This window comes from Serinus canaria, chromosome 4A (assembly GCF_022539315.1).
Source record: "Serinus canaria isolate serCan28SL12 chromosome 4A, serCan2020, whole genome shotgun sequence".
In the NCBI taxonomy this organism is placed as follows: Eukaryota; Metazoa; Chordata; class Aves; order Passeriformes; family Fringillidae; genus Serinus; species Serinus canaria.
The window spans coordinates 7,907,926-7,918,246 of NC_066318.1; positions in this window are offsets into that span (position 1 = coordinate 7,907,926).

The window sequence follows — 10,321 nt, forward strand, 5'->3', positions numbered from 1 at the left end:
CATGGCTGCCCGGTGATACGGGCCCGGAGCTCCTCGCTGCCGGGTGACACCGGCCCGGAGCCCCTCGCTGCCCTGTGACACCGGCCCGGAGCCGGTCGCTGCCTGCTGCGCACGGCGGGGCCCCAGCGCCACCCTCTGGGGACGCGGCCGCAGCCGTGCTGTCCGGGTCGCTCTCCCGGCTTCGCTTCCCTCCCCAGCAGCCTTTGTTTCCCTTCTAGAGCCCTTCAGCGCTGTTTCGGGGTTCAGCCCGGCGGAGCATCAGGGGCCGGGATAGGGCTTGCTGCGGGATGGAGCTGCGGCTTCCCGGCAGCGCTGGGGATTGAGCCATTGCGCCTTGGTGCTGCCTTTCAGCTGCGGAAAGAGGATATTTATCGGTCATTTCAGAACCAGCTGCTGAAAAAAGGTGTATTTAAAAAATTCTTAAATCTCCCTCTCTCAGTTAAGAATCTTAACCTTTGATTTGATCTTTTCACATAAAATGAGTTTGTTGGGAGAATTTTTCTGTTCATTTCCTGATCAGCTCCATCAGCTCAGGAGAATCACCTCCAGGAGGAAGAACAGGAGGACGCTGCTGCCGAGGAAACCTTGAAGTTCGAGAAGTGAGACACGCTGTAGGATAGGCCCATCCAAGTGCTGCACACACCAAGAGATATTCTGACAACAAATTACAAGTTTAGTAACAGGTTGCGGATGTGAGTACTTCATATTTGCTTATAAAGGACTCCTCTTGTTATTTATTGTTCCTTTCAGGATTAGCTGAGGAAGGAAATGGGAAATTGTACTTGCTGGCATGTAATGAAGCTGGCTGAGGGGCTGAGGAGGAAATTAAGCAGAAGACAGCTGAGAGCAGCACATTGCCATTGAACGCTGCAGGGTAGTTTTAGCCCATGTGAGGAGCAAGGCAGCTTTGACTCAGCATTCCCCAGGTGAAAGTTTAAAATCAAATCAGCACAACAGTGATCATTTCTGCTGCTTCCTCCCATAACCACCAACTCCTGACCAGTCACAAGCTTGGATGGAGAATCCTGCTGCAGGGCTGAAGATTGTGAAAGGCTCCTGGTTGCCCCAGACCAACAGTGACAAATGTGCCGTGTTTTCCCCAAAATTCAGCAGAGATGTGTTTCTCCCTACTCTCATGAAGGTCACTGGTGTTCTGCGTGCTGGGACACACAGAAGAAAGGTCCAGCATGCTGCCTTCCTGCTGAAGAGGGCATTTCCCTCCTGTACTAAATATGGAAGCAGACATAAGAAGCCCTCTTGTTTTGCCTGGGGTCATCTGAGGCACAGAAAGTTCTGGAGGAGGCTGTTCTTTAGCCTCCACTCCCGTCTGCTACTCCCACTGTTGGCAGAGCCAGAGCTGGTAGAATGGGGAGGGCTGGTCTTGAACACCCACTGTTCCCACAGAACATCCACCTGAGCGGGTGCCCAGCCTCTGGGCAGCCTCTGTGAGGAGCACTTGATGCAGTCACAAACAGATTTTTGTGTGGGGTTTCTTTCCCTAACCAAATGAACATTTGCCAGAACTCTGGCCCTCCAGGGCAGTATAACCATTGGCAGGGCACTGACTGTTGTGGGTATGAGCTCCTAAATCACAGCAAGAAGGAGAGAGGTGATTGCACAGCTTTTGCTGCTTTGCTGCAAGCCTTGGCCAGTCCCACCAAATCAAGCACCATGGGATATCTGGCATGAAAATATCAGATCTACACAGGGTCCAGGCATCATCCCTGAGATGCACCCCCAGCCCTGAGCCCAGGGATTTAGCAAGAGTTGCTTCCTTCCAGGAGAACACTGGATCTAAAATAAGTTACATTTCCTTCATTGTTTCTTGGCTTGAGCTTCTAAAATTCAAACTGTTTCTGTTTTCCTGGTGTTAGTCATGCACCCAGCTTGGGAGCTTAACCTGTAATTCTGGCTTTGCTGCTACTATAAAACATTCACTCTGGGTTCTTCTAAACCAGGAGCAGAAACCTTTAATTTCATTCCACTAGAGGAGCTTAATCTAGGACTATGACATTTCAATCAGTTAATAATACATATTTAACACCCCCAAAATTAACCAAGAGAAGGAAAAATGTTGTATATAAGCAGATACAAGGATTTTATTTACAGCCAGTAATAGCTCTAAATTTAGAACAAAGATCCAAACAAAGACCTTGCAGTAACTCCTTCTGCCTGTTAGGCTGCATAATTTAGGAACTTCTGTTCAAAACGTAATATCTGAGATTTTAATTTCTCCTTAGTTTGAATTTTCAGCTGATAAGGGGCAGAAAAGCCTAAAATATTGACTATTTCCCCTAGATGGGAAAACCATTTCTGCAGGATGCTGGTCCTGCTCTGGAGCTCACAGATGTTCATCCACAAGGGTTCAATGCAGCTCCATCTTTGTCTTTATCTTCTGGTAGCTATAGGTCCTCTCTTCATCCCCAGTGGGGCTGTGAACACCCTCAATCTGCCCCATGCTGCTGCAGATGCTGGTCCTGCATGGAGCTGGTCTAGAGCTTGGCAGTGCTGTCCTGAAGCATCTGAAGTGCTCCATGGCTTGGCTCTCTTGAATAACTGTGTCACTAAGAAATACATTCAATTTTATATTCTTTCACATCACTGCTTTTTGTGCCTCCATAGATGGTTGTTTATTACCCACAGCCCGAGGTGGTTTTGCTCCTCAGCACAATAAATCAGTCTCTTTTTAGCACAGCCTGAATTATTCCCGGAGTGGTTTCAGCCCCCCCAGAACCACAGTGTGACTCAACACACTGAACAGAAAACCAGACTTTCCCAGTAAATTCCTGTTTCTCCACAAAAGTAATTGCTGGATGTGGGTTGGTTTCTTTTTTATGGTGGTTGGTACTGGGGATCTTCAGCCTCTGGATTAACCTTGGAGCAGGGCATTGCAGGGGATTGAAGCAGGCAGTCCTGGCCTTACAGAATGGGTGCAGGTGGGCTGAAGTGGTCAGTGAGCAGGGGAGAGGTGATGAACAGCCAAGGGATAAAAGAAGAAATCCTGCCAGGCTGCAGGGATTTGGGAGCAGCCTTGTGGAGGCAGCTGTTCAGGGGGGTGAGGAGCTTCCTGGCTTGGGCTTACACACACACAGACTGGCCACCATGTACAGGATGCAGCCAGGTTTCTGCACTTCCTAAATATTTCTGGGATTATTATTATTATTACTTTTTAATCGATTCAGGAAATGAATAGAGGTGAGAATGGAATTGCAGGGGTCAGCAAAGAAGCTGCTTTGTTATTTAGAACACAGCACAGCAGGGACCTGGAGCTGTTGACTAAAGCACCACAATAACAACAATACCCTTGGAGCTTCTTTTTTTATAAATGACTACTGATGTCTTTATTAGCTCCCACAGCAGTTAGCAACACCTGTAGCAGGAAAGAGATTTATACCCACTAATAACGAATTCTGTGTTAGCAATGGGGACTAACTCAAATATCATTAGCTGTGCCCAACAATAAAACATAGAGGTCACATAGTGCCCTTTGAAAGCTCTGATGTGACTGTTGTGCTAAACTCACCACACTGCTCTCCTGCTTGCCAGAGCACACAACAATGTTAATGTGGTCTTTGGCAGTCTTCAGAGGAAAAGTAAATGCTGAACTTCATTAAATATAATAGCACATAATAAGTTGATATTCATTTACTTAATGCTCATGCTATGAATAGCAGATATTGACCCAAATGTGAGAATAGCCTTATCCAGTGTTCTATCACCTAACATTAATCTTTATCAGCTTTGTGGTCATGTTCAGAGACCTCCCCTGGGTATGTTTCTTGGCCATTGTTAAACAAATAAATTGCTTCTGCTGCCTATAATTAAAGACATATATTCAGCAGCAAAGAGGCACAAATGGAAGTGTACAGCAGGAAATTGCTGCACCCTGAGTGATCCTTCACGTAAACCACAATGGCAGAGTAGGACACACTCCCTGCTGGCAAGGAAAAAGCAGAAAAGAGAATGAGATTAAACTCTGACAAGCTGCAGTGCAGCCCTAGGATTACCACACAAAATACTTTGATATATCAATAAATACTCCTGGAAAGAGTAGCAAGGAATAATTTAATTTCTTCTGGGACCCAGAGGCCATCAAGAGAAAAAGCAGCAGAATGGGTCACTTAAAAAATTATCATCAAAAGCACAGATAGATAGATAGATGATAGAAAGAAAGGAAAGAAAGAAAGAAAGAAAGAAAGAAGAAGAAAGAAGAAGAAAGAAAGAAAGAAAAAGAAAGAGAAAGAAGAAAGAAAGAAAGAAAGAAAGAAAGAAGAAAGAAAGAAGAAGAAGACAGAAAGACAAGAAGAAAGAAGAAAGAAAGAAAGAACAGACAAGAAAGAAGAAAGAAAGAAAGAACGAAAGAAAGACAGAAAGACAGAAAGAAGAAAGAAAGAAGAAGAAAGAAAGAACGAAGAAAGAAAGAAAGAAAGAAAGAAAGAAACTTGGGTTAAACTAATCCTAAGGTTTAGTGAGAAAACCATGAAAGCAGTAGAATTCAAAGCTGGGGCTGCCATGGCAACTCTGACTCATGCCATGGTGGCTGGGCATTGCAGCACCTCCCTGGGACCTCCCAGGAAGTGCTGATGTGTGTTCTGCATTTTGTGGGCATTCTGTGGACAGGTAATGGAGCTGGAGAAAGCAGCTGGTGTGTTTGTGGAAGAGGATGCAAGTTTTGAGGGAAGAACTGGAAACCCAGATCTGGAGAGTACCAGTGCAGGTACAGGTAAATCTGGGCTCACAAGTGAGGTTGCACATGAACTCCTGAGCCCACAGCCCCAGCAAGCCATGGGACCATGAGAAGCTGGTCAGGAAGACAAAGTTTTAGCAGTGAAGCTTGGAATACTGAAATCCCACCTGTAAACCCTAAATCAGTTCCAGCTCTAGCATGGCTCCTGCCCACAGGGCAACAACTTCCAGGTCCTGCTCTGCCCTGCAGGTACCTGTGTGCAACAGAACCACTTCATTTCCCTCCAAGTAAAATTTCCTACAGTCACGGAAATCCCTTCCTACAACTGCATCCCATTTGCAGTTATTCTGTGGAGGAATTGAGTCGAAACCAGAGACCAAGGGCTGATAAAGTCTCAGTTAAAACAGTTAAAAACAGTTTGACCTGCTGGCTGCACCATGTCAGAGAGGCAGTGCCCAGGAGAGCAGCCACAGGTTATTAAATAGAGGTGTGATGACCAGGAGCTGGAGAAGATGTTTTCTTAGCACTGACTGGATTCATGTTAATTGTATATATAAAGGTATAACTTCCAGACTCCTCAGTGACTTTAGAAATCAGACTGATTCTTGTGAGCAATTTTAGAATGCAGCCGTTTCAGAATGAATTTTGTCCAATACAGAAAATGTATGCAACGTAATTCCTTCACTGTAATCTTATTATCTTATCTATTTCTCTTTCCCTTTCAGTATAAATGTTCTGTAAATTCTTGTCAGTAAAAGATATGTATTTGTTTCTCTTTCAACACTTACATTAATTCTGGATTTGTTTAATCTTCACAAGTAACAAATTACCTTTTAAAATCTGACAAAATTCACTTCAAAGAAAGCTGCTCTCCATTGTTCATTACAAAAACAGCCAGTGAACTCTTTTTCATTGTTCATGCAAGCATTTATTTCTTTGATCATGATTTTTGGTAAGCTGTAATAAGAACAAAAGTTGATGTTCAGAGAAGAGCACAACTCCCAGCTCTGCTATACAGTGATATGCCAAGCCTGATTCATAAAATAGCAGTGCACTTTTAGACATCTAGAGACAGAATGCAGAGAAAACAAAAATGTAACAATTGTATATGTATCCACTGAGCTTCTTCAGACAAAAATAAAACATGGAAATTAAGAGGACAGAGCATTTGCATTGGCAAAGCTGAGACACAACTCATCTGCACATGCAGGAACTGTCAGCGTGCCAGGAGGAGCGATTAAACAGCACGTCTGTGTAGTCAAATTGGTTTGTTTGTGAGAGCAGATGATATAGTGCAAGTCAGAGCAGCAGGAAAATCCTTTGAATAGGAAGCCATGCACAGTCTGAGTTTTTGGGAGGCCACCTCAAAAGACAGATGGGGCTTTCTCAACCGTTTCTTAACCCATTCAGCAAGCACTGAGTCTTCACCTCACCTTTGATTTAGCAGCTGCACTTTATCCTGCTTCACACTTTGGGTAACTGTCCATAAAATAACAAGGTTATTTCTACTTCCAACAGAAAAGTTTGATGCTCTGCTTCTGGAAGCAGGGAAACCCCTCAGGCACTGCCAGTTTTACTCAGCCTGTCCTGGCTCCTCCTTGCCAGGGACCAGGCACTGCTGTTCAGTTCCACATACCGTGTCCCCACACCTGTGGGATGGAGGCAGTACCCAGACTGGGCATACCCTGTGTTTGGAGCAAAAGGGTACCAACCTCCCAGTGGACATTAAACTTCTTCTTCCCACCTTTTGAGCCATGGGAAGGAGCCTCACTACTGGATTTTCCAGGGTGGATCTGGCCTTTGCGGAGGAAAAACAAGCCAATCCCTTCAGTTGCATAAAGCACACCCTGCTGGGCACGGCCAGGCATGGGTGTGTATCTCCGTCAGGAAGAGAGCAGGGACACTTCTCACTAGTTTGCTCAATGCCTCATCCAACCTGGCCTAGACACTGCCAGGGATGGGACATCCATAACTTCTCTGGGCAACCCATTCCAGTACCTCACAGTAAAGAATTTCTTCTGTATATCTAAACTAAATCTCTCCTCTTTTAGTTTGAACCCATTACTCCTTGTCCTATCACTACAGCTCCTGATGAACCTTCAGAAAATATAAGTCAGAGGACCTTTCCCTCTTAATCACAACAGGAAAAGACTGCTCAGTCCATTCAGGACAGATATTTTCTAGATCTGCTTTTCAGTTACGTGATATTTTCTTTCCTACAGCATGCCTTGTGCTGAGCACTTCCCATGCTCCCAGAAAGGAACGGCATGTGTTATAGCACCATTCCCTATCAGTCTCATAACCTGCATGAAAACAAACATGTTTCATAGCTGCTGGTGTAAATAGCCCAGGCACAGGGCTTGCAGTGTGACTCAGTCATCAGCAGCTGGCAAATGCCACCGTCTGTTTCCATACCTGACACATACAGCCACAGACAGCCTTGCCCTATCTCTCTTCCCTGCCACGCCTTCCACAGGAAACATTTTGCTTGATACATTTTTGACAAGTGTGTTTTCTGTGATCTGATTTGCTATTTATTGGGTTTTCATCCGTGTTGTTACCTGGGTGCCCAGGGAAGACTGTGGGAGCTGAGAACAGAGCACTTCCCAGCATTTCCCATTTCCCAGTGCAGATTTCCCATTCCCCTGTGCCTGGAGGTGGGTGTCAGACCACATTCTACTGTTATCTTTGTGTTTGCATTTCTTAGTGCATTTCTTCACTCTCTGCAGTATCTCTTGAGTTCCCTCATAGCATTTTGCTAGCTGGGATCCTCCCTCCCTCCTCCAGTTTCCCCTGGTTCCTCTCTTTGCCAATACTTGCCAAAGTTTCTCGCCCCTCCTCATCTTCCTGTGATCCTCCCAGCACTTCTGCACAATTTTGGGTGCACTCTGCATCCTGTGTGACCACCCTTCACGCAAAGTTGCCTGTGCAAGACAGTTGTCAACACACCAAACCTCCCAGCACGCTCCCCCTGGGACAGCACAGGGACCAAGGTGACACAGTGTGATGACTGTGGTGGCAGGTGCCAAGGGAAGGTGCCTGTGCATCAACAGCGGTTTGCAGCACTGGGCAGGAGCAGTTCTCACAAAGAGAACCAGAAATCATGATTTGCATCAATGGCTTGTCAAACAAGTTGGCAAAGACAGATGCTCCTACATGGCGCTCAAGGTATGCAACTTTTCCTGTTTCCCTGCCTCTCTCAGACAGGCTTGGTGCTCAGGATTTTGAATCAAAGGCACTTACCATGTTTTATCTGGCCACTGATGTCATTCACAGTTCCACACAGGTCTCTTCTACTCTCACCAAACTCTGTATCCCCGGGGAGCAAGGTCATACAGAGAGGCACGTCCAAGCCCCAGGATGCCATGCAGGAAATCTCGGTGTAATTCTTTGTTCAGCCAGATGTTTTGGGTTTTGCTTTGACTGTCTTCATCCTATGGTAGACTGGGACCAGCAGTTCTTCCAGCACTTGTGCCCCTTGCTTCTCCCTGTGCCCAGAGGGCACACAGGAGATAACTCACTGTCTATGCTGCAGGACAGAATCAGCTCCAAGTTATCCCTAAAAATACTTTTTGCCCTTATTTTTTTAATGCAATGATAGAAAACAGTTTGGCTTTAAAACCTTATGTCCCTAGGAGACCAGATGAATCCAGAGATGGGTGATATTTTGCAGAGTCTGCAAATACCCTGTATCTGTCTGCAGTGAGTGTACAAAGATTTAGTGAGGCCAAAACCTATCTGCCAATATCAGCAGTGCTAGCAAATGAGCTAGGAAGAAACAGAGAGGGACTCCTGTGCTTTCTGAGCCTCTGAACTATGAAAGCAGCAGCAAAGTCACTCAAAAAGACACAAGCCTTTATGCTTGAAGTCAGCCTGGCCATGGCAAAAGACCAGGAAATTTCTACATGTCAGCAGTGATTTTGGTAAGATGGTCCTGCTGACACCACAGAGTGCTTGGGACAAGCTGATACGTGAGCTTGATTCATGGGAGGCCCTGTGGGAAGTCCATGTCCAAGCTGAAGAAGACAAAAATTCTCATTACATGGTCCAGATCAGAGAGGGCATGGAGGACCTTCAGCTGCTGGGCACAGGGCTCAGCTGTGGTGTACTGGGGAAACACTGGGACCAGTTTGTGCTCACTCGGGTGTGAAATGCATAGATGAATGGTTGAGCAGGATGTGGAAGTCAGAAAACAATTCAAGGAATTCCATTGTGTATGATTTCATGTTAGCCAATCTTAGCACATGTACAATCTGCTGTGTCAAGGAGTCTGCCATTCATAAGGATTTTAACCTATGATCTCATCTTCTTCCTCATGTGGGTTTGGTTTTGAGAAAACTGGGCCAGGGACAATATCAGATACAAGTCTGAAGATTTAACCGCTCCTTGCAGAGCTGGGCATTGCAGTCCCTCCAAGCCAACACATCCCACTCCTATGGCAAGGTGAGATGAGCCCTCACTGCCATCCTGGTGCTCCTCCCTGCCTGCACCTGGGGAAGAGCTGTGCCAGTTCTGGGGAGAAAGCAGCCAGGTCACTTGCAAACACTAATTATGACCTTTATCTTCTGTCTTGGGAAACTTTGTCCCTGTTATACCCAATTGTCCTCTTGCTGATCTTTAGGAGCAGCAGAGATAACGGCAGTCAGCCAGCCTGAAAACACTGCACATCCCCAGCAACACCCTGCAGAGGCAGCAGCCAGCATAACCCCACCAGGAACAAGCCCTTGTTCTGGCTCTGTCTTGGCCAGGGGGTTTCCTGGTGCTTAGATAACACTTTAGTAGCCACTATTACATTTGTCTCCATGGGCAAATCAGGCATGGCTGTGTCACTGTGGTCCTGTGGTTGTAATCCCCTGATCTAGGGGCTTTATCAACTTCTGAGAAGCCATTCTGATGCAAAAAAACAAGTGAGTTTGGAGTGGAAAGGTCAAGACCACTGTGGTAAAACTGAATTTTAATAATTGTGTATGACCTGACTAAATACCAAAACTGGGCTTTTGTTTAAATGTTCCTTAATTCTGCAATGACATAATTTCCTCTGCCTAATAAAACATGAAGTCATGCAGCTGCCACGAGTGACAAACTGATAAACAATTCAAGATGCCTTTCAATAGCATTTTTCTCCAGTTTCCAGAGCCATCTGCCTTCCCCTGCTAAGGTTACATCATTACTGACTTTAATTATTTAGAGGCAATACTACTTACTCTAATGCAATTGTGTTTGGCTGTCAGTTAGAGCAGAAACAGTGTGCAATGAATAAAGTCAGCAATTTTCTCTACTAATTATTTATTCAAATTCTTCAGCATTGAGAGCTTGAGGTGTATGCTAGGCTCATTCTTCCTTATTTTTAAAAAGAATCAGAACTGCTCATGCATTTTCAGTGTGTTTCCTTCCTGCACTTCTGCTGGTTTGCCTGAGAAGCATAATGATTTTTAAGGGAATGGGAGCCTGATGTCACCTGCATGGGCAGGACAGGTGTGCATGTACCTGCCTGCATGTGCACAACCTCCTCTGCGCTGACCATTTGACAACAGTATCTGTCTCAATATGTTAAGCCTTTACTTATTCTACAAAAATAAGAGAATAGACAGAGAACTGGAGTTTGTGTCTGCTTTGGGAAACTCTGTGCTTGTT